This window comes from Aythya marila, assembly GCF_965140915.1.
Source record: "Aythya marila genome assembly, chromosome: 18".
Taxonomy (NCBI): Eukaryota; Metazoa; Chordata; class Aves; order Anseriformes; family Anatidae; genus Aythya; species Aythya marila.
In genome coordinates, this window is record NC_139059.1 from 1,559,249 (window position 1) to 1,581,349 (window position 22,101).

The 22,101-nt window shown below is 57.8% G+C and overlaps 1 long non-coding RNA gene across 1 annotated transcript in view; it reads left to right on the top strand.

Moving 5' to 3' along the window:
* The first annotated feature begins 584 nt into the window (after positions 1–584).
* LOC309885209 overlaps positions 585–22,101 on the top strand; it is a 43,911-nt gene continuing 22,394 nt past the window's right edge. Inside the window, exons 1-2 of the long non-coding RNA XR_014318742.1 lie at positions 585–716; positions 5,892–6,766. This is a non-coding gene — a long non-coding RNA (uncharacterized lncRNA). The remainder of the gene's footprint in view (positions 717–5,891; positions 6,767–22,101) is intronic.

Sequence of the window (22,101 nt, forward strand, 5' to 3'; positions counted from 1 at the left end):
GGAAGGACCCAGCCCTTGGGGACCTTCAGGTGACTTTGCCTGCGAGAAGGGGCCCTAAATGAGCCTGGATGTCACAGCGGCGCGGTTAATTGCCCCCTTCGCTCCGCGGGCGGGTTAATGATTAAGTCAAATTAATAATTGGGACAATAATTAAACGGAGCAATAACTTGGAGCAAAAACGGAGCAATAACGCTTGGGCTCAGTGCTAAGCCCCCGGGGGGGGGGTTACTCATTTACCCAGCGGGTTGGGGCCAAATCCTGCCCACGAGGGCTTGGATAACCTGGGGGGGGTCGGGCTGGATGCGACCCCCGGCACCCCCCAAAACCCTCAGGCTTTGGGGTCGGGACCCCAACACCCGTGCAGGACGGGCACCCCCCCGGTTCGGACAGACGGACAGACGGACGGACAGCCAGGGGGAGGGCCAGGGGGAGGGAGGGGGGCGGCTCCCAGCCCGGGGGGAGGAACTACAAGTCCCGTGGAGCCGCGCCGCCCGCTGCCGGGCTTTATAAGGGGGGCAATGGCCCGGCCGCAGCAGTCGGAGCATCCCCGGGTCCCTGCTTGGTTTCCTTCCCCCCCCCCCCCCTCCAATATAACCCCAGAGCCCCCCCGCTATCGAGGGAGGTGGAAGCGGGACCCCCCGGGGGCTGTGGGTACGGATGAAGATGAGGATGATGAAGATGAGGATGGCGATGCCGGGAGGCTCGGCCCGCAGGAGGTAGGTTCGGCATGGGGGGGTCGGGGGGGGGGGTCCGGTTGGGTATCGGCAGCCTCTCGGAGCACCCCCCAGGGGCTGTTATCGGGTGTGGGGGGGGCTGAGCCAGGCTAGGGGTCCCCCCCGTTGTGCCGGTCCCCCCCCAGCATCCCCCCATCGCCCCCTCCCCGCCCGCTGCTCCTCGGGGACGATCGCGGAGGATTTGGGGGGGTGGGGGTGGGGGTTGTGTTTTCTCGAAGAGAAGCCGTGCGGGTGGTGATTTTCCCGATTTTATTTATTTTTTTTTTATGATTTTTTTCCCCCTTCTCCTCTCCTTGGAAACCCTCCTTAGAAAGGCTCCCGGCGGCTCCGCGCCCTGGGCGCGCTGCGGGCAGGTGCCTGGAGGTGTAAAAGGGGGGGGGGGGTCCTGGGGGCGCACAGCCCCTTCCCCAGTCCTAGCGGGGGTCCCTGGGGGTCTCCCCAGCCTCTGGAGCTGCCTGCCCTGAGCGGGGAACACTTGCCTGGGGGGTGGTGATGTGAGATACCTGTGATGCACAACAGCACTTTGGTGAAAACACTGGAAAAAATATGAAAAAAAAAAAAAAAAAAAAAAACACATAATAATTTTGCTTGCTACAACAAAAAGACCCCACTAGGTGAGACAGAAATCGGTGCTGTCTGCTCCTGGGGACCCGGCACGGGGAGGACAGCGCTGCCCTGAGGAGGGATGCTCCTTTTGGGGAAGGATGTTTGAGGTTTGGTATAACCGGGAGGTGCTTTTGGTGCCCAGATGTTTTTGGGGTTGCTCGCTGCCGGCTTGGAGCGCGCTCCCTGAGAAGGGTTTGGAGAGCGGAGGGGCTGCCCGGCTCCCTTGCTAATTGAGACATCTTTTAATAAGCACGGTCACAGCTGGGGGGGATGAAAGCAGGGGGAGAGGGCTGTGTGTGGTGGCTCAGGACTTGGGAAGGAGGGAGCTGTGCCTCTGGGGGCAATTCCCAGGGGAAATTAACTCCCAGAGGCTGAAAAACCATCTGGGGACCCCTTCCTCCCCAAATTCATTGCCTGCTGCCAGGCAGGTGATGTTTCGGGGTGATGTTTTTGGGTTATCAGTGTTCTCAGTTCCCTCAAAAAATAAGGGATGGGTGGGAAAAACCTTCACCTGTTTCCCCTGTTCACCTCAACCCCCCCGCAGCTGTGGGGTCCCACCTGTGCTGACCGGGCAGAGCTGTGGGGTGAGGGGGGTGTTGCAACACTTGTGCTCTCCTCTTTCAAAGGGTTTGCTGCAAAAAGAGCTGAAACTGTTTGGTTTTGCCCTTCACTTAAAGGCAGTTGTGTAAAATGGGAAGCAGCCTGAGATGTGGCACCCCCATATATTTAATTTGGGGTGTCAGAGGCAGCCTTTTGTGGGGTGCTCCCAGCTGGCGGTGAGGCTGAGCTCCTCTGGCGGGGGCTCTGCAGCCCCCCGGTGATGGGGAGATGGCTTTCTGCTGGGCTGAGGGTGTGGAACCGAAAGTGCAAAGGCACTTTGCGAGCCTAACAGCCGCGGAGAGGAGTACAATCCCCTCCTTTCACGGGCAGGAGGAAGTGAACTCTGTTATCTCCGGCAGCATTCCTCTCCTGGTGTCTCCTGGGCGTTTGGTCTCTGCACGGCACCAGCTCGCTGGGGGGCGCGGGGAAGCCCCCAGCTTTTGGGATGGGGTCTGTGTCCTCCTGTTTCTCTGCAGGGCTCAGGTGCTGGGATGCTGGTGTCACTGGTGGCCACCTCTGAGCCTCCAGTAAATGGGTGCTGGTGGGTCTGGCACGGCTCTGCCTGCCTGCAGCGATGGGGATGTGGGAGAGGTGACCTAATGATCCGACCCCAAGTCTTCTGGGCTTTGCCAGGACCTAATTCCTAGCCCCCAGGCTCACCCAACCAGCTGGGGCTGCCCCCAGTGCAGGACCCCGTGCGGGAGCTGTGGGCTGGGGAAGGTGGAATCGCTCCTTAGGGGCTGGGAGAGGAGGGATGCCCTGGGACAGGGAGGGCTGGCGGTCACAGGCATGGCAGTGGGCATCACAAGCTGTTAGAAAACAGCTCTAAATTCAACTGCGTGCTGTGGGGTTTTTAGGGGTAGTCCCTGAAAGGCTTGGGTACCCGTCTCATCTGTATGTGCCCGACTTGGGGCTCAGCGCGCTGCAGAACTGGGACTGGGGGGTGCTGTGGACTGGTGCTGGGTCCTGAGCCTTTCCGAAGCCAATGCTGCTGTCTGCTGTGAAGTGCAGCTGGGAAATCTGGAAGCCTGGGCTCGGCCCTGCCTCCTCTGCGGGCTGGACCCTGGTGTGCATTCCTCCTGTGCCTGGCTTCAAATCTATTTAGTGCAGCAGCATCGCTTCTCCTTGCTGATGGGGCTTCTCCAGCAGCGGCTGGTTTATCTGGCCTGCGGAGGGTTTTAGACTCCAGCTTCTCTGTCTAGGAGTTCTTCTGTAACGGGAATGATGAGAGCCTTAAATTTTAGGAGATCAAATGTCTTTGGCCACAAGGGCTCCCCCTCCCTCTAGCTCCCGTCGCCCCAGACAATGTGGGGATAATGCCAGTGGCACAATGCAGCTTGCTGTGTTTTTTTTTTTTGTTTGTTTGAACTCCGAACAGGAGGGAGAAGCAACAAAAGAGAGGGCAAGAAAAGCACAAGGTTTTGCCAGTTACCGAGGCTGGCCAGAAAGTTATAACTGCCTCACAAAGGGCAGCCTTGTTCGGGACAGCTTATTTCATCAGAAAGATGTATTTAAAAAAAAAAAAAAAGTAATGAAGGGGCAAATGGCAGCATAAAGCCCCCTGTGATGGTGTAAACATGGCGTGAAAACACTTTTATGATGTCCTGTAGCTCCCTAATAAATTCTGCTCGGTTTTGATGAAAACTCTTAACAGGAGATGAGGGTTTACAGCGCGGTGCCTTATTAGTCCCCGGGGACAGAGCCTGGCTTCGTGTCCTGCTCCGTAGCCTGGTTTCGGAGCTGCAGGGTTCTCCTGTCTTCCTTTTGGGTTTTTTCCCCCCTGTGGCAGCAGCTGAATTGCAGGCAGAGCTGCCTGCAAGAGGAAAAGGGGCTGGGATGGATGGGGCTGGGGTGGTTCTTGCTCCTGGGTTATCCACCAGTGGCTTCTCCCAGGCAGAGCTGATGCTGAGGACCCCAGCCCCATGCCAGGGAGGTAACGCTTCTCCTGCAGTTGGCTGGCCCTGGCTGCCAAGCCACAGATGGTTTTTGGAGGGCTAAAACCTAAGCCTTTAAATAAATCTCTTGGATCCCTGGGTGGCTGTGCAGCTTTCCTGCAAAAATGAAGCCTGGAATGGGTTTCAGATCAGGAGCAAATGTTACCTAGCCAGGCTTCCTCCTGCTCCTCCTGCAGTTTTTTTTATTTTCCCAGCTCTTCTCCCTGGAAGGGGATGGGAGCCGTGTCTGGTACAGCTGCAACACCCGTGGTATCGCAAAGGGAGCGCACAGCAGTGGCTCTGTTCCCACTGCACTCCAAGACAACCCCTAAGGCAACACCAGTGGGCCCTCAGGGCCAAAAGGTGGCTGCATGGTGCACGTTGGTGTCTGAGGGCTTTGGTCCAGCTTTGCAGTGCTGCTGTGAATGGTTTGAATGTGTCGGGTCAGGAGGAGGCTGCTCTGGGGTGGCAGCATCCCTTCCTGCCTGGGTGGCACCGGAGTCCCCTTCAGGTCTCCCAGCTGAAGCTGAGTGGGTCTCAATTCTGGAAACCTTTTCCTAAGCTGATGGGGGAAAAGTCACTTGTGCGTGGGCTCACGCCAGGGGGTGCAGGGACCTCTCCTTTAGGATCTGTGGGTTTAGGATTGTGGTTTTTTTTTTTTTTTTTTTTGGCAGGTGGCACCCCCCTGCTCACCTCTGGGTAGGTGGCACTGCTGGGGAGGAACCCGCTGCCAGCGGCTGGGACCTGGGGTGCCAGTGACACCAAGAGGCCATCGGGCTCGTTCCCTGGTGGTGTGGCCAAATGCCTGCCTCTGATACAACAGGTCTGGAAGTAAGCTCCAGGAATTAAAGCTGGCAGCTGCTTTTTTGGTGCTTCTGAGACAAGAAAAACCCTGCTCGGCTCTCGCTGGGTGTCCCAGGTGGGACCTGTGGCCGAGTGCTGCCACCTCCACCGAAAGCAGCCTTGGAGGGTGGCCTCCAAGGGCTGTGGTTGCTGCTGTGAGATGCCAGGGGTGCTGCAATGTACATGAGCATCCTGCCCAGCTGTGCTTTGGAGCAGAAATGGGGTAGAAAGAGCTGGAATTGGTCACTGAAAGTGTTTGGGGTCGCTTGGTGCCAAGCTGCAGCTCCCCAGCAGCATTTGCTGGCAGCACAGTGGTGTCCTGCTCCTGGCCCCTGGCTTGGGGTCACATCTCTGGGGTCGTGGTGGTGGCAGTGGCACTGCCTCCTGGGTGTCCCCGTGTCACAGGGGGAGGGGGGCTGGCCAGCCGGGCAGCCTGGATGGGGAATAATGCCCCCCTTCTTACAGCTTCTTCAATTGTTCCTGAAAATCCTTTTTAAAAGGGAGGAGAGTTCCTTCCTTCCTTTCAGCTCCCGGTATCTTTAAGAATTCGCTCTATTGTGGCCCAGGACAGAGACCCTTCTATGAGGGCTCCATAGGCCCCCTCCCCGCGCCCCCCCCGCCCCATCCCAACAAGCCCCCATTCTCCTCTGAAGAGGGTCCCTCTGTCTAACGCCAAGTAACTCTTAAGGGTAGCATTTATCCCCGGGCACTCAGCTCACAAAGAGTGCCGGAGTGTCAAATAAACTCACTCCAGCCTGCAAAGAGAAGAGGAAGAAAACACAAAACCCCCTTTATTTCCACCCCTGCGGGGGAAACAAATACGGACTTTGTGCCGGCGAGCAGCAGCGCCCTAAACGGAGCGGGGCTGACGCGGCCCTAATGGGGCTGTGAGCGCGCAGGCGGCGCTGGGCGAGCCTGGACCTGGTGCACGAGCTGTAAATCAGAATATATCCTAAAGAGCATTCCCCATCCTGCATGCCTGCTGGTCACTGGGATGGTGTTTTGGTGTTTTTTTTTTTGGTTCCCTTTTTGGAGAGGTGAGGCACAGTGGGGGGCTGTGCTCAGCCACCTCCTGCTTTCCAAGGGCTCCTGGTTTCCAGCTGACCTTCAGGAGAGCTCAGCACAGCTGCTGCGGGCTGGTTCCCGGCTGCAGGTGCTTATTTAATTTAATTAGGAAATCCTAGCAGCACTGGAGGATTCGTCTCCCTGCCCTGCTGTGCCATGGAGATGGGGTGCCCTGCGAGGATGCGATGTCCCCTCCTGCGCGTGGATTTCGGCTGAAGGTCAAACCAGCATGGCTACTGGGAGAACTGGGACAGGAAAATGAGCTGAGAATCGTCTGATGGAGCTGCTCTCCACCACGGGAAGTCCTGTGCTGTGCCCCTCTGAACACTGAATTTGGGAATATTTCGGCTGTGCGTGGGATGTGCTCGGTGCCCCCCTGCTCCTGCAGCTGGCAGCACGCCTGGAGGACAAGGTGCAGGCTGGCTGAGCCGTTCCCTTGTCCTGACACTTGTTTCTCTGCACGTTTTGGCACCTTTCTGCTGCTGAAAGGGGCAGATGCAATAGCTGCTGGAGTGTCTTCGTGCCTAGAAGTGAGAAGGAGCAATCAGCCTGACCACGTGCAGGCTTGGGACTTTCCTCGACCAAGCAGACAGTCCTGAGCAGGAGGATTTGCCCTGGGATGTTTTCTCTTTGGGATCTCAAGAGTCTGGAGCCCTCGTGGACTGTGGAGGGGTTTGGATGCTCCCTTCTGCCTCCGTCTGGGAGCGAGCCTTGCTGCCTGAAGGCCACGGACACCTGCTTCTCCCCAAATCTGGTGGATTATTGCTCTTGGCATCGTCCTGCTGGTGCGGCGGTTTTTGTGGATCTCGTGGAGCTGCTTTTGTTGCATGAAACTGCCCAGATGTGGGGAAGCAGCAGCTCCAGCCCAGGGCTCAGAGCCCCCTCTCTTTTTTTTTTTTTTTGGGCTGCTTCCTTCAGCATCGTGGCTCTTTGGAGGAGGATGGAGTCCGTGCACCTGTGTAGGACAAGTCCCGCTGGTCTTAGGTGAGTGAAGAATACCTGCTTTTCTTTATTTCTTTTTTAAGGGGAAAAAAGCCTTCCTGTGGAGCTAAAGCTGGCTTCTTTAAGGTGTATTTTTCCCCACATTTGGGAAAATGCCAAATCCAGTTACCTGCTGCTTGAGGGTAAACAGGGGAGGAGGTAGGGGATAGCTCTGGAAGCTTGATTTGGCTTTTCCCTCCTATTTCAATCAAGCCACCAATTTTTAGCCCCATCTAAAGCCTGAAATCTCATCCCAAATAAGAGAATCTCATCCCAAATGAGAGCTTTCTCCCTGGAGTTACTGATGGACAAGGGAGTTGAAGTGGGGCAGCCCACAAGCAGGTTTTTCTTTCTTTCCTTCCCCAGAGCGGAGGCACCCCGCTGCTTTTCTGCACTTTAAAGCCTGTTGAAGCCACCGGTGCTGGGCCATGCAGGGGAGCTGCCGTTTGTGAGGCTTACTGGGAACAATGTGCAGCCTGTCTCAGGGGTACTGGGGGGGATCCCGGTCCTGAGCTGGTGCAGGGGATGAGCTGGAAGTGGCCACGCTCCCCGTGGAGGGGAGCTGTGAGCCTCCCTGAAACCAAAAATGCTGGGGAAGGCAGGGGACTGCTGGAAAATGATGCCAGAGCTTATGTTTTTGGAGGGGGGGGGGCTTGCATCTGCACTGATGCTGTGGGCACACCTCTCAGCATCATGCCCCAGGGGCTCTGTGGAGTAGCTGTGGCTCTGTGTTAGCCTGGGAGGATGAAGAATAAGTGTGGTCATTTCTCTCTTGGGTGGAGAATGAACTGGGGAAGAGGGAGGTTGTCCTGTCCTGGGGGGCACTGCGGGTGCAGTTTGGTGTTTTCTTGGGGGTTTGCGCCCCAAAGCACCTCTCCCTCTGGTGTTATCCTGGAGGGATGGCTCCAGCCTCAGGGTCTGCTGATTTCTGGAGCACAGAGCAGAAATGGCTTTCTTAGGGTGACTTTCTTGGGGATTTGCTGTGGCTTGCCCTGCCTGGCCTGCTTTCTGGTGTGTTTTCCTGGAGGGGGGGTTGGCCTGGGGTAATGAGGCTGAGAAATGTGATGAACAAGAGGAAAATTCCTGCTGTGGAAGACTTTTAAAGCAGACTTTTTAAAGCACAATTCTGTTTTGGGCTAGGGCTCCTGTGTTCCTGCTTGCTGGTGTTTGATCAGCCCAAAAAGAGCCTGGTGGGGGCTGGCAGGGCTGTGGGGTCTGTGCTGGGCTCCGTTCAGGGGCGGTGTGGCTGTGGCTGTGTCCTGCAGCACCCGAGCAGTGATCTGTGCCGGGGTGGTTAAAGGGAGCAGCGGAGGTGTAGAGGTGCTGATCTTCCCTCTTGCTGAGTGGGAACCCCAGAGGATGTGCTTGAGCCTTCCCCAGAGACGGCTCTGCCAGCTGGGTGCTTGTCAGGATGGATGGAGAAGGAAAACGCACACCGGAGGAGGCAAGTGGCTGATTTGTTTAGCACTGCGACCTCCCAGCTAGCTGAACGGGGCTGGGCTGTTCAAATCAATTTCCCTTGGGTCTGAGTGGAGCTGTTACACATCTCAGCCTCCCCACAGGCCCTTGGGACTGTGAGTTTTCCCTTGTCGAGCATCTGAAAGTACCAAGCTCTTGCTTGCATCCCTGCTTTGGAAGCACGGGGAGGAGGGATGAGCACGCACGCCCTCTTGCTGGTAGTGCTGAGCTCCCTGGGCTAAGGTGAGGTGGAGATTTCCACCCCAAACCAGCACAAAGCAGCTCGGTGCTTCGCCTTGCTGTGGCATCTTCTTCTGTTTGAGGGATGAATGTGAATGAGTGCCCCGGCTGTCAGCTCGGTGGCTCTCCTCAGTGCACAGTGACTGCACCGAGTCCTGCTGGCTCTGCTGGGAGTGTGGCTGCCCTGGGGAGCTGTCACCATCCTGGGAGGCCGCTGGTGATGTCCTCATGGCTCTCATGGTGGTATCTGGCCCTGTTTTGGCTCTGCACATTCTGGATCCCCTAGGACAGATGGGAATCCTACTCCAGCAATCCCTTCCTCCAGCTCCAAGCAGCACAAACCCTTTAGCGTGACCTAAATCACAACACCCCACCACGCACACTGACCCGTGGCCTGTCCCTTGGTGGGGGGGGGACACTTCCTCACCTTTCTCCTCCTCCGGGGCCAGCACATCCCGGGACAAGCGGGCTCCGGACCCGTCCCGTGGCGCTGCGCTCGGGTGCGCGCTGCCGCCTGCCGGTGGCGGAGCGCAGGGCAGGGACCCCCCGAGCATCCCCCCCCCGCACGGGGCTCGGAAACCTCAGTCCCAGACTCGGAAAGGGTCAGATTCTGCAGCCCCCCCCGGCTGTGTGGCTCCCAGGGTGGGCTGTAGGACAGCAGCACCCTCACTGTGCCCCCCCTTTGGGTTCTGCTGCTGTGGGTGGTGCGGTGCTGGGGGGTCGGAGGAGAAAGGGGAGAGGGAATGAGTGGGGTGTGGGCCTGGGGTTGTTATCTGAGGTGGGTTATGTGGGGTTCTCAGGAGGTTTGGTCAATTTTAGGCACTTCAGAGGGTGGGAGGAAGGAGGAGGTGACCACAGCATGCTCACCCCGGTCAAACGTGATCATGTTAAGGGAACAACAGCATGGATTTAATTCCATCCAGCAGCTTTCTAAGGTGAATCTCTGCTCGAAACAAACAAAAAGCCCCCCAAAGAAATAAACCCGAATATCAAACAAAATACCCGAAGCAAACAAACCAAACCACAAAAAACCTCCAAGAAAAAAATAAATGCGTACAAAACCCACGCAAACAAAACGGAGGTTAGGAGAAAGTGTGAGCAAGGCTTCTTGTGTCTGATGCTAACTGGTGCTTGACTGGGAGGTGGGAGAACTTCTTCTCGTGTTCCCCTTCCTGCGATCTCTCCTTCTGCCTCGGGAGGTTGGTTTGGCTCTGCTGGGGCAGGGCTGTTTGCTGGGCCCCAAGAGCTGCAGGTGCTGAATGCCCAAACTCGGGGAGGGCTGCACACAGCCAGCCCCAGCTGGGATCACCCTGGGTGGCTGCAGAACGTCTTTGGGGCAGTCCTGGTCCTTCCCTCTTCGGCTTTTTGTCCCCTCCTGTAAATATCTGCAGTAACTCGGGGGGTTTGGTCTGGGGGAGAGGGCATTTTCTGCCCGGAGGGGCTCCCCGCACCCCTGGTGCATATTCGAGGGGTGATTTTATCGCCCCAGCTCCTCCCGGATGCTCAGAGCAAGAAGCAGGGCAGACTGTAAGATGTGTGGGGGTTATTAGGGCAGGAAAAACGACACCCCCAACCCCTACCAGGGGCCACCTCTGCTCCCTACCCCGTGCGCCCTCGTTCCCTTGTGCGCCCCCGGGGGCGCGCAGCATCCCCGCGCCGGGGGGTGTCGGGGCTGCTCCAGCCAGGGACGGGGCCGGCCCGGGGGGGTCTCAGCGAGGTGCCCCCCACCCCTGCCGTGCCCGGAGCGCAGCAGGAGGGCGGCGCTGCCGCTGGGTGGCACTGTGGCTCCGCCGCTGGGAGCGAGGCTGCCCCGGGAGCCTGGTTTGGGGTGGAAAAGTTTTTTTTATTTATTATTATTATTATTATTATTTTTTCGAGGCAGGGCATAAGGGAAAGGGGACTGCGGGCCGGGAGCATCCTCCTTGCACTGTGCTGCAGGGTGTGATGGGTGGTGGGCAGCTGCTGGGATTGCTTGGTGGTGCTTTGAGACCCAAAGTAAATCTTTCAAGAGCGCTTCTCCAGTGACTGTGGGTGCCCAAATGGGGCTCTGCAGGGCCATGTAGGGACCCCTGTGCCTCATTGCCTAAAGCTCGGGGGGCAACCAGCAGTTCCTAACCTCAGGGGTGCTTGTTCATGTCCAGTACACGGAGAGCAGGGTGTCAGGGCAATGAGGGATGAGGCTGGGGAGCAAAAAATTCTGGGGCTGTGAGCGTGACCCTGTGAATCTGGCTTTAGTCAAAACCTCTTGGCACATCCAGCTTAACAGGTTTCTTGTCTGAAAAGCTTCAGATCCCTGAGTGAGACCTGGAAAAGTGGGTGCCGAGGGCAGGGCTGGTCCTGAGGACACCTTGCGTGGTAACTTGGGATTTTCCCCGGGGCATGGCCCTGGGAATTGGGTCAGGGCATCAGGGCAGGAGGGCACCGGGACAGCAAGCGGCTGTTGCTTGGGTAATGAGCAAATTTGGGGTATGATGCGGAGGCATCGGCCACCCCAACCTGGTTTGACCATGCACAGCATCCCTGGAGCTGTGCTGCTGACACAGGGATGGCCTGATATACTGCGTCCCCCAGAGAAAACCCACTGAAAAGGTTCCTGCTCTGCCTCTCCCCTCCTCATCTTCCCTCCCCTGCCTTCTCCAGCTCCCCAGGAAAAGAGGGGTGGGGAGCCCTGCCTGGCCCTGCACTTCCACATCATGCTCTCTGGAAATGGGTGAGTTATTGCTGGACAAACCCGCACATTTTGGCTCTGGAAAAGCACTTCCAGAGCAGTGACAGACTGCTGGGTGGGCACCATTCACACCGAAAGGTTTTGCTGTCGGGGCTGCCTCCTCCACAGGCGAATTCCAGCGGTGCCACTGGCCCCAGGGCTGGGTTTCCATGGCGAGCGCGCTTTGGTGCTGCACCCAACTTCCCAAAAGCTCTGGGCTTTTTGTGCCCCGGGTTTCACAGCTTGCCTGTGGTGCTGTGATGCTCAGCAGTCCCCTGGCCGCCGAGCAGAGGCTTTCAAGGCCCCTGACAGCCGATGCCCCTGGGGACAGGCTCACGAGCTTTGTTCTCACGCTGCCGTGGGCTCCAGCACCCCTCTGCCTCTGGGTGAGGAAGGCACGAGGCCAGGCTGTGGCTCTGTCCTGGGACCTGCTTTTCCTCAAGGCAGGACCTACCTCTGCCCACCACGCCGTGCTCCTTCCCTGCACGCCTCGTGCCTTCTGCTTGCTGTTACAAACCGCGATAAACCCGCTTTAATCTGCCCAGACGCGAGCTCAAACCCTCCTGATGTGACTTTCTTGAGACCTAAATGAAGTGGTTGTGTGGGCACCCTGCAGTGGCTGAGCTGGAAGCTGTGCCCTGGGGTAAATCCGTCCTGGCACCCTCCTGGCCTTGCTCTGCGCCTCTTTGCAACCTTTATCTCGGCTCTCCGTGCCTTCCCTCGCATGCCTTTATAATGCAGAGGGGGTTTGGGGTGTATATATTTGCCCTTCCTCGGGGTGCATCTGCCCAGGGCATCTCCTCGGGACTGCGCTGCGCCCTCGGCCCCTGGGATGCTCTTTTCATTGATATTTTCCGGGAGCAAAATTGCCTGCTTTGTGCCCGCCGTCCCTTTCTTTCCCCACGCAGAAGGGGAGGGAGAAAATGACTAAAATATTTGCTCGTAACAAAAGGCGGAGGGCGAATCTAGATCGGCCATTCCGATCCGTTTAAGGCGAAATCTCCAGGGTTTTCAGCAGAGAAATTAAAGCACTGAAGCTTTCTCTTTTCTTCAGAAGAACAAACAGGAGCGGTTACCACTTCCTCTAGCTCATAAACAAAACCAGCCCGACGTCTCCAGGAGAAACCCTGCCAAGAGACTTTCCTTCCTAATTGTTTGGTATTTTTTCAGTTCTGATTAGTATTCGTGAGTGCCTGGCACACAAGCGGGAAGTTTCAGCAGCGGGCTGCAGAGCGTGCTCCAAGCAGAGCCTGCTCTCCTTTTCCATCCTGTGCCCTTGCCCTCTCCCTCCCTCTGTTCTTTCTGCTTTGTTTTCCTTCATCATGCCGTGCCTGGCTTCTTCCAGGGGTTTTGTTGTCGTTGTCTTTTGGCCACCAAGCTCTGTGGCTCGCTGTCCCTTTTGAAGCTTTGCTGGATTTGCAGGAACGGCACCAGGGCTCTGCAGGTCCTTTTATTGACCTCGTCTTCTGCAGGTCCTTTGCTTTACTTTCAGGCTTTTCTCTGCTCCTGGGCAGGTTGGGGTTTGGACCAAATTTTGGTAAATGACAAAACCAAAATAAAATAAATATAAAACTAAAGGGTGCTGGGCTGGTGTCTGAGCTGGAGCCTGGGGCTGCTGCTGCAGAGCTGGACTCGCCTGCATGCAGCAAGCCCTTTATCTGTCCCACCATCCTCTAAATTTTAGGTAAAAATCCTTTTTGTGGAGGGGCAGAAAGCTCCAGCTTGCCTCAGATCCCCCTGAGGTGTCCAACTTGGCTGCTCCCCCTGCCATGGGCATTAGGAAAATGCGAGATGGTCCCAGAGGAGCAGGGAGAAGCAATGTGGGTTTTACCCCCAGCATCTTCCCCATCCCCATCTGGGCTGTGCCTGCTGCAAATGCCCCTGTCTGGGGGAGGGCGACCTGCTGCCCCGCTCCTGCTTCTCCGAGTTATTTATTGTGCAGAGCGGAGCTTTCCCACATCGCTGCTTTGTGCCTGGGTCTTAATGTGTAACATTGTCCCGAGCCCTGTTCTTGCATCATGTGCTAGAGATTAGGAAATCAGTAGCAATAATAAATAGCGCTGAATGAGTGGGTGTGGGCAGGAGGGGAGGCAGAAGAAGTGATTTAAAGGGCAAGGAAAATTCGGCGCGCTCCCCAGATGCTAAAGGACGAGCTGGGCTTTGAGGATATCTTTCTGTAGGAGATAAAATAACTCATTTTGTGGATGTGGCTGGGAATGTTCAGCTGTGGGGCTGCTATGTGCAGAGGGGTGCTGCTCCCCTGATTGCCCCCCTTGCAGGGGATGCTTTGGGGTGTGCCAATGGGAACCTCAAGGTGCCGGGGTCCCCGTTACCCCGTGCCTGCTTTGGGACCTGCTCTGGTGGGTGCCCCATGTGTGCTCTGGGCTCTGGGAATACGCCGCCTCGACTCTGTGAGTCAGCCCGAGTTTCTTAATCGTAAAAACAACCTCGTGCTGTGCTTTTCTCACGCTTTCTGTGTCACGGTTTCAGAGTTTTGTAAAGCCCTGGCAGCCTGGTAACCCCTCTGGGCAGGCAGGTACGGCGGCGGCTGGCTCTGTTTTGTTCTTCAAGAGAGGAAACGGAGGCTCTGCAGGATGAAGCAACTTCTCCAAAGGCATGGAGGGAACCAGGAGCAGAGCACAAAGTCCCAGGGAGCACAAAAACCCACTTGGGGGGTGCCCTGCAGGACCCCAGGGCTTTATCAGCTGGGGGAGCGGCGCGGCTGCTCCGTGCCCACGTGCTGGCGGGGCGGTTTGCTCCCTGGGTTCCCACCTGGGGATGGAAACAGTGGGAGCTGGAGGTTGGGCCTTTATTTCCCATGGCAAATAGAGAAGGAAAAGATAAAAATGCAAAACTTCTGCAGCAGCTGCAGGCTTCTCGGGTAGCTGCCCCCTCCGAGGTCTGGCCGGGCGCCCGAGCCGACTGCGCTGCTCCTCCTGCGCCGTGGCCAGGACGGGCAGAGCCCTGACCCTGCTCTCGGTGCCTGCAGGTGTCTCTGGATGTGATTTTCCCCTTCTCAAGAGCTGGGAACCCTGTGTTTGCTCAGGCAGAGGATGCCAAGGAAGCAGAGGGGGAGCAGCTGCTCGTGCAGCAGTCCCAGAGCTCTGGGTGCTGCAGGGCTCGTCTCCAAACCTGCGGCTCCAAACCTGGGTTAACAACGGTGCTGTGGGGCAGGAAGGCGTTAGCCCCTTTTTACAGAAGGGAAAGGCAGCTAGTGCAGCACAGGGATTAGAGGTGGGATTTCCTAAAGCCTCCTGGTTAAGAAGCCTGGGACTCGCAAGTCACAGAAGTTGCTCAAGAGCCCCCGTGTAAAACTTGTGGCTGCAACGCATCGGGCTCGGGTCTTAGGACAATCCGGAACATCCAGGCTCCTCAGGAGAACAGAAAAGCACCACAATGACTACAAATCCGTTAAGACATTTCCTTTCAGAGCATCCCTTTCTCCTCCCTGACTTCCACCTGGCGAGGCTTTGTCCTTTTTCCTCCTTCCCTGATGTTTGCCTGGGGGCTGAGCTGGGCAGAGGTGAATCAGTCCTGGCTGGAAGCGGTGCGCTGGGGGTGAGAAGCAAATGCCCAAAAATGCTTGGGCAGTTTCAGAGGGGGCTGAAAATGCTCAGCTCATCGCTGCTGAGGCAGATCTGGCTTTTTTTGTGTGTGTGGCCTCATGCTGGGACTGGCTGAGGGGAAGCAGCTGGTGCTGGCAGCAGGGGAACCGAATATCTGGCGAGTAACTGTGGGCTATGGGGTGAAACCAAAGCACAGCATGCAGGCAGGAGGGTGCTGAGCAGCAGCATTGCAGGGGCATCTCCCAGCCCCAGACACGCTCAGGGTGTCCCTGTAAGGGCTGTGTTTTGTTTCCATGTTTTTTGGCAGACGAGGGATGCTGTGATGTCAGTACAGGTGGAGCGAGCTCGGCGCTGACCTCCCCTTCTTGGCCCGCGCTCATCCGGATGCTCGTAAAATAAAACCTGCTCTCTGCAGCTCCCCAAACCTGTCCCAGGAGGTTTTGGCTGCTTCTGGGAGGTGTGAGAGTTAGCAAGGCGACAGGGCGCGGTGGCTGGGGGGCTTCCCCCCCTCCTGCTGCAGCCCTGCCCCGGGGGCTCAGCACCATCCGTAGGGCGCAGGAAGGAGCAGAGCCTCCCGCTGCTCCCCTGCAACCCGAAATGTGGGCAGAGCTGCTTCTATAATGCATCTAACCTTGATCTTAAAACGTGTTGGGGCCTGCCGAGAGCATCCTAACAGGGGTGGTGGAGGAGGCTGCGTGGGTCTCTGCATCGTCCTGAGCCTGGCCAGGGTGGGACCTGGGACGGAGCACCCGGATTTCACCAGGAGGTCCCCTCGGAGCGGGATCCTGCTGTGGGTTCCTCCCCTGGACGTGGTCCCTCAGCTCTCTTTGGGGTCTCCATGACCTGACCAGGGCTGCTTGGCCTCTCTGGGGGTGAGGAGAGGGCAGTGCCACCGGGATCCTTGGGTTTCCCCATGCTTTGGGGTCTCCCTTCAGACCCGGCTGTGGGAGCCCTGGCTCATAACGAGCAGCGTTGGCAGGGGATTAATGGGTAATGGGTCGCTGGCGGCGGGTTATAAACAACCTGCCGGGCTCTTTAACACCTTCAGCTGATGTCTGTGCTCGCTGCCCTTCACAGCACATTCCTGTCTGTCTGATGCAACCTTGTTGCTGTCTCTCCTAATCGCTCGGGTGAGCCGGGGCTGCCAAATTCCCCCGGGGACCCCACAAGGGCTGGTAGTGGGGCAGGACAGCCCGGGGAGGCTGTCTGCCTGCTGGGGATGGAGGAGATACTGGGAGAGGTTTTGGGGTGTCCACAGACAAAGGGCAGGTCTGGGGGAAGTCTGGGCTGGCCCTATGGAGCTGTGGGGATCCAGAGCTGAAGGTTGGTGTTGTAGGAACAGCTCCAGCCCCCCCAGCAGGGCAGGAGAAGGCACAGAGCAGCTCTGCCCTCCTGGGAAATAGGATCCAGCCCCACGCAGGAGGAGCACCCCACTGTCCCGTGCTGGTTTTGGTGCTGTGCTCTCCACCTACTGGCGTTTGGGATGTGGCAGGCACCCGGCCTTCCTCGGGGCTGCCGGGGAGCTCTCCGGGTTAACCGAGCAGCGCTGGCACCGTACCCGTCTGCCAGCCTGTCAGCGCTGGCTCTCAGCTCCGGTTAATCTCCGGCCGTGGAATTTCCCCTGCAGTTTCTGCCTCCCCCTCGCTGCCCCCTTCCCACGGTCGGGGTAATTAAATATTGTCTCAGCCCCGGTGCTTAACGGCCTGGTTGTTTGCTGAGGGCAGATAACCCGCTGCTTGCTCTGTGCGCACCAAGGACGCGGGCAGCCCCTGCCCAGCCAGGGCGTGCGACCGGCCCAGGGGGTGACGCTGGTGGCAGAGGTGGCCCTTGGGGACAGCCTAATGGGTTAAATGCTGCTGCGTCCTCAGAAACTTTGGTCAAGGAAAAGGTCTGGCCGTGAGAGGAGGTTCTGATTTCCTTCTCTTTTTTCTTGATTTGTTCCAAGCTGTTTAATTATTTTGGCTTATTTTTTTTCCTGGGGGTCGCTGCTTGCTTGGAGAGGGGAGAGCTGGCACCCGTGTCCCCTGAGAGCTCTGGTGGGTGGCTCTGGGTGGAGGAAGCAGAGCCCAGCACCCACCAGGGTCAAGGTGATGATGTGTGGGGCTCTGCTGCAGCTCCTGGAGTGGCCACGGGTGGTGAACCTGGCCCCGTGCGTGTCACGGGGGAGCAGTTACGGGTAGGTGGTCTCCATCCATGTGAAACACCTCCACACCCGGAGCCAGGGCTGAGCCCCCCCTGTCCTGACTTCCCAGCGCCCTGCAGAGCCCGTGCTGGAAATTTTGGTCTGGTCGAACCTGGGAGAACTGGTGATGGGGTCTGACAGCCATCGTAATTCCATTTGGAAGGACAGCGAGGGTGGAGCACGTGCGGAAAACCCACCTTGTCCTTCCCGTGCCCAACAGGAGGATGCTGGGGAGCGAAAAGTTCCCAAGCACCTCCTGAACCTGCACTTCTGCCACCGCTCCTGAGCCCTCGCCAGGCTTTCAGCAAAACCCGGTGCCGCTGGATGAAAGCGAGCCGACCTGCCCGGGGTGCACCCGGGGAGGGCAGCGGCGATGGGTGAGAGCTGTGGCGCACCAGAGGCACCGCGGGGGCCCGTTTATTGCCCGTTTGCTGTGCCGCCGCCGATAAGGCACGGCTCCAGGAGCAGGGAGCATCCTCAGAGCGCATCCTTGGGAGCCCGTGGCGGGGCTCGGGTGCCCCTGGGTCTGTTGGAAACGCCCCGGTGCCGGATGGCTTCGTGCTCGGGCAGCGGGAGGAGGCTTGCAGAGCTGCTGCTGCTTCAAGGGAATGGGCAAGGCGGGTCTGAAAGATCTGAAATATCCCAGGAGACGCAGACAGCCTGCCCAGGAGGTGGGGTTTTCCCTCACAGAGGCCTTCGGGATCCTTCTGGGATGCTGAGCCGCGTAGAAGTGTTGGATTTAACACTTATTTCAGGCTGTCTGGGAAAGCCAACCTTCCTTAGCCAGAAACAAAGTCCTCTAGTGGAAAGCTCAGAAGGAAGAAAGCTCCCAAATGATGGTTTCTGGATCCTCTTTAATTTGGGGGATTAGGAGTCCAATTTCTGCCTTTCTCCGAGGTTACCGTGAGCGCGGTTATAAATTAAAAATTGCTGCAGAACTGAGCGCCGCTGCCAGAGCTCTCCGAGGCTGGATGACGCTTGGCTGCAGCTGTCCTTGCTTCACCTTTCCGCAGAGGAGGAAAGAAAACGTTCGCACTTGGCTCGAGAAACGCCGAGCAGCGAGCTGGTGCCCTGTGAAACCCATCACGTAGGCACGGGGGCGGCGCTGGGGCTGACCTCCGAGAGGGTCCAGTCCGAGGAACCGGGACCCTCCTCGTGTGCAGGGCTGGTGGCAGCTCTGGGTGATGCTGGGGCTGGATCCTGAGCCCTGGCAGGGCTGGATTTGCTCCGGAGGGGTTTGCCCCAGGCTGGAGCTGCTGTGCGCAGCTCTTAAGGCTGGGGTCTGCGGGTAAATCAGAGCAGTGCTGGAGGGGCTGCTTCCCTCTAAGACCACCTCTCTCTCCCGAGCTGCTGATTTTTCAGTTAAAATCAATTTCTGCATTGTGTTATTGAGGTCTGTCCTGTAATGCCAGAGCCATGCCTTTAGGATTTGGAGCAGCTTTGCTCCTGTCTCCAAAGGAGCCGCTCAGATGCGCACGGTGACCCTGTGCTCCCCTATCCCTTCCCCAGCTGCGAGGAACTGGGAGGTTGAACACCCCCCTTCCTCCTCCCGTGAGATAATTAGCCCATAATTACATGTGCTGAGCTTTGGAGCCTGGCTACGGGGCTTTGCTCATGGGGCTTTGCTCTCACAGCTCAGCTTTTGGTGAGATTTATGCCCTCGGTAAGGGGCTGGGGATGAAGGTTGGCACGGTGCATCCCGGGGGGGCACCAGATCTCCAGGGGGCCCTTCCTGGCCCCCCCCCCAGCCCGTGCACTTGAAATGAAGTTGCTGACCGGACGGGATCCCTTTTGTCTCTCCTTCCTGGGGCTTGTGTTACCTCTCGAGCTGGCTCAAAGGCTCTCCTTCAGGGCGCCTCAATGGACACTACAGAGAAATGAGAGGAGGAAATGAAAGCCGGGGGTGTTGGGCCAGCACCCGGCACGCCGCTCCGTGACCGGGCTGCCAAAGAGCCCAGGCTCAGCTCCCTGCCTCCGAAATCAGCAGCAGGGGGGAGCGAGGGGGTCCAAGGGCTTTGGTTAACCCCAAGGGCACCGCCAGGCTTCCCGGGTGGGCGTGAGACACCCCGCATCCTTCCAAGCCCCAGTGAGGAAAGCCCCAGTGACCCCAATTTCTGGACCTGTATGTTTAGCAGAAGCTTGGAGATGCTTATTTGTTCTTAAAATTGGAGACACCGGAGTCAATTCATTGTAGTCTCACTTTTTTTCAGCGACTGTAGCCCTTTTCTGTGCAGAGTCAGGCTTGAAAACGCAGCCCTGAATTTCCAAAAGCCACCAACAAATGCAGAGGAGTGTAAACACAACTGCCTGTATGGTCAATTTTGGGGACTTTTTATTTCTTACAAACCAGTTTCGTGTCACCGTGCTCCAGTGCTGGTGACGACCTGGCTGCTAGGAGGGCGAGGAGCAGAGGGCTGCCTTTCTCCCCAAATCTCTTCAGATTCTTATATTTTTTTTTAGCAGCAGATCTTTCTGGAGCCATTTTAGGGGATTAGGATCCCAAGTGTGTGCCACCCATGCGTACGGGCAGTGCCGTGCGCGAGGCTGCCCTACCTCCACCGGCTCCTTCCTGGGGGCAGAGAGATTTGGGGGCTGCTCTCGCCCCGCGCCACGTGAGCGGCCTGGCTGGCACCGTGCGCTTAAATTAGTTTCCAGGAGAACAAATCCAGGATTAGCGGAGCCATTTGGCGCGCGGAAAGCGGAGCCCTGCTAATTAGGTTTATGTAAAGGGCTGGCCTGGAGCTGGGTGGGAAGCTCGCTGCAGCCCCGGGTGGCTGCCGGAGCTTGGGCTGAGCTTCTGCACCTTCCAAAAAGTCGGTGGCACTGCACAGCACCGCTGCCAGCACCGGGAATGAGCGCCGTGCTGTCACGCTGCTGCTGCTTTCTGTTTTTTTGCTGCAACTGGAGACGTCCCTGATTCTCTCCTGCTGTCACCGGTGCCGTTTCCATGGGCAGGGCAGATGCTGCTGCTCCTGGCCGTGTGCTGGGGGGCAGGCAGCTGTCCCACCAGCTTCTCCTCCTGCTGCTGGGTTGATTGAAATCCCCCGGGCGCTGCCCCGTGTGCCGCTACGTGCCCACGAGCAGTCCCACAGGTGGCACCCCTTGGTTGGTGGCTCTGTTCCCAGCCACGAGTGGGGTCCTGCTGGGACCCCCCATCCAGGGGCAGCTTTCTGAGGTCTGAGGGGCAGAGACACTCGTGCAGCTTGCAGGTCTGGCTGGGCACGTGGGCACAAATTGGGGATGCAGCGAGGGGCGTCCTGCTTCATCCTGAGCCTGCGGTGTGCTGGGTGGGGAGCTGCAAACCTCAGCGGGCTGCAGAGAGCGGCACCACGGGGAAATCCTCGTGGAAGTGGTGCTTCCCCCCCCCCGGGCAGCTTGGTGAGGAGGTGGGAGCTTGGTGAGACCCTCGGGGGCGCAGATCAGGGCAGGTCTGGAAATAGCAGGTCTCCTCCAGGAGAACACCCACCTGCTGAGCCCACAGGGGGACAAATTCTGCCTGTTTGCAGCTGCTCCTGGGGTGTCCATGCTCCTGGGGTGTCCGTGCTCCTGGGGTGTCCGTGCTCCCTGGCAGAGGGCAGCTTACATGGTTAACCTGGGAGCTGGGATCAATCACGGCGGTGCCCGGCCATCCGTTGTGCCCCCCAGGGGAGCTCAGGGAGCTCCGGTGCCCCATGGAGGGAGGGTCCCCGTGGGCAGGGGGCATCCCGGGAGCGCACCGGGGTGTTTGCACCCTGTGCAGAGGCTCCTGGTGCTCCCGCACGCTGCCGGTGCGCGCTCGTCCTCCGCTGATCCCCGCGTGTCCGACCCGCCACCGATAGTGCTGCGGCGCTTTGATCTGCTCCGAGTGATTAAATTCAGATCATCCAGACTGACAGCTTAATACACCTCCGCGAGGCCGCGCTAAATTGGTTGTGTCTGTCTTGCCAAAGCTGCAGAAATGCTTTCTGACAGCTTACAGGCGCCCGATACAGTTTTTTTTTTGGTGTCTGTATACAGCGAGCGTTGCCTGGGCTGTGTTCGGGGCATCCTTCCTCCAGTTTCATGGGAACTGCTCTGCCGCTGCTGGAGCCGCTCTCATGGGTTTTAGGTTTATGTGCACGTATAAATGTATATGGCCTAAGGGGGCTGCGTTGATTTTTTTGTTGTTTGAAATCGACGTGCGGGCTGAGTCCTGAAGAGCCCCATGTGTCCAAACGCTCCCTGCACCCAGGGGTCTCCCTGTGTTAGAGGTGCTGCATTGAGGCGCCTTCTGAGCAGCTGTCAGTGCTGAATCTGTGATGCCAGGCCCCGAAAACCATCTATGAGAACTGGGACTTTATGTACAGCTGATAAAAGCCGTGTTTCCCAGCTCCTCTGCATCCCCTGTGGTGAGGAGGTTGCTTCTGCGTCCTTCCTGAGCCCATGGAGAGGCGAGGGCTGTCCCCAGGCTCAGCAGAGCTGTTCTCTTCGATGTGACTGTGGGATTTGGGGATTCCCTGCAGCAGAAGACACCTTTCGTCTCCATGGATGCTCCTCTTTTTAGCAGCAGAGCGATCTCCTGGGGGCTGTGCACATTTCTGCCTCCTCATCTCCACCGGGCATTGGCATCTTCATTCCCCTCACAAATGCAGAGCACAGCTGTGGATTCGTGTGTGCAGGCTGGCAGGGGGACGGGGGGCTCCTCGATCCCCTGTGATGGGGTGGGCACCTTCCTGGGGATGGGGGCTTCCCCTACCTGAACCTGACCCCCCCCAGTGGAGATGCGCCCTGCGTGCAGCCCCGCCGATGGAGGCGTTTGGTGCCCCTGTCCCACAAGCTAACCCTAAGCAAGCATCCCTTGCACAAGAAGGGTTTGCTCGGGAAGGGAAATGAAGACCAGGATCCCCGTTTAACTAAACTGTTGCAGCCAACTCGGAGAAAGTGTTCTCTTTGCCAAGAGCTTAAAGAAAAAAAAAAGAAAAAAACACCTTCATAATTGCCACATTTAGAGGAAAGAATTCTAAATAAAAAGTTAATCTCCTCCAAGGATTAGCAAAGCATGCGGCGTCTTGTCAGATGTGGAAGCAAAGCCGAAGCCTTAATTTTTTAAGACAAGGGAGACGTTTCTGTTCCAGCCTGTCTCCGTCGCGGGCTGGCCAAGTGACCCGTGCGGGAACCACGGGCAGGATGGTGCTGAGGTCCTTCAGCCTGCCCAGGGAAGAGGAGT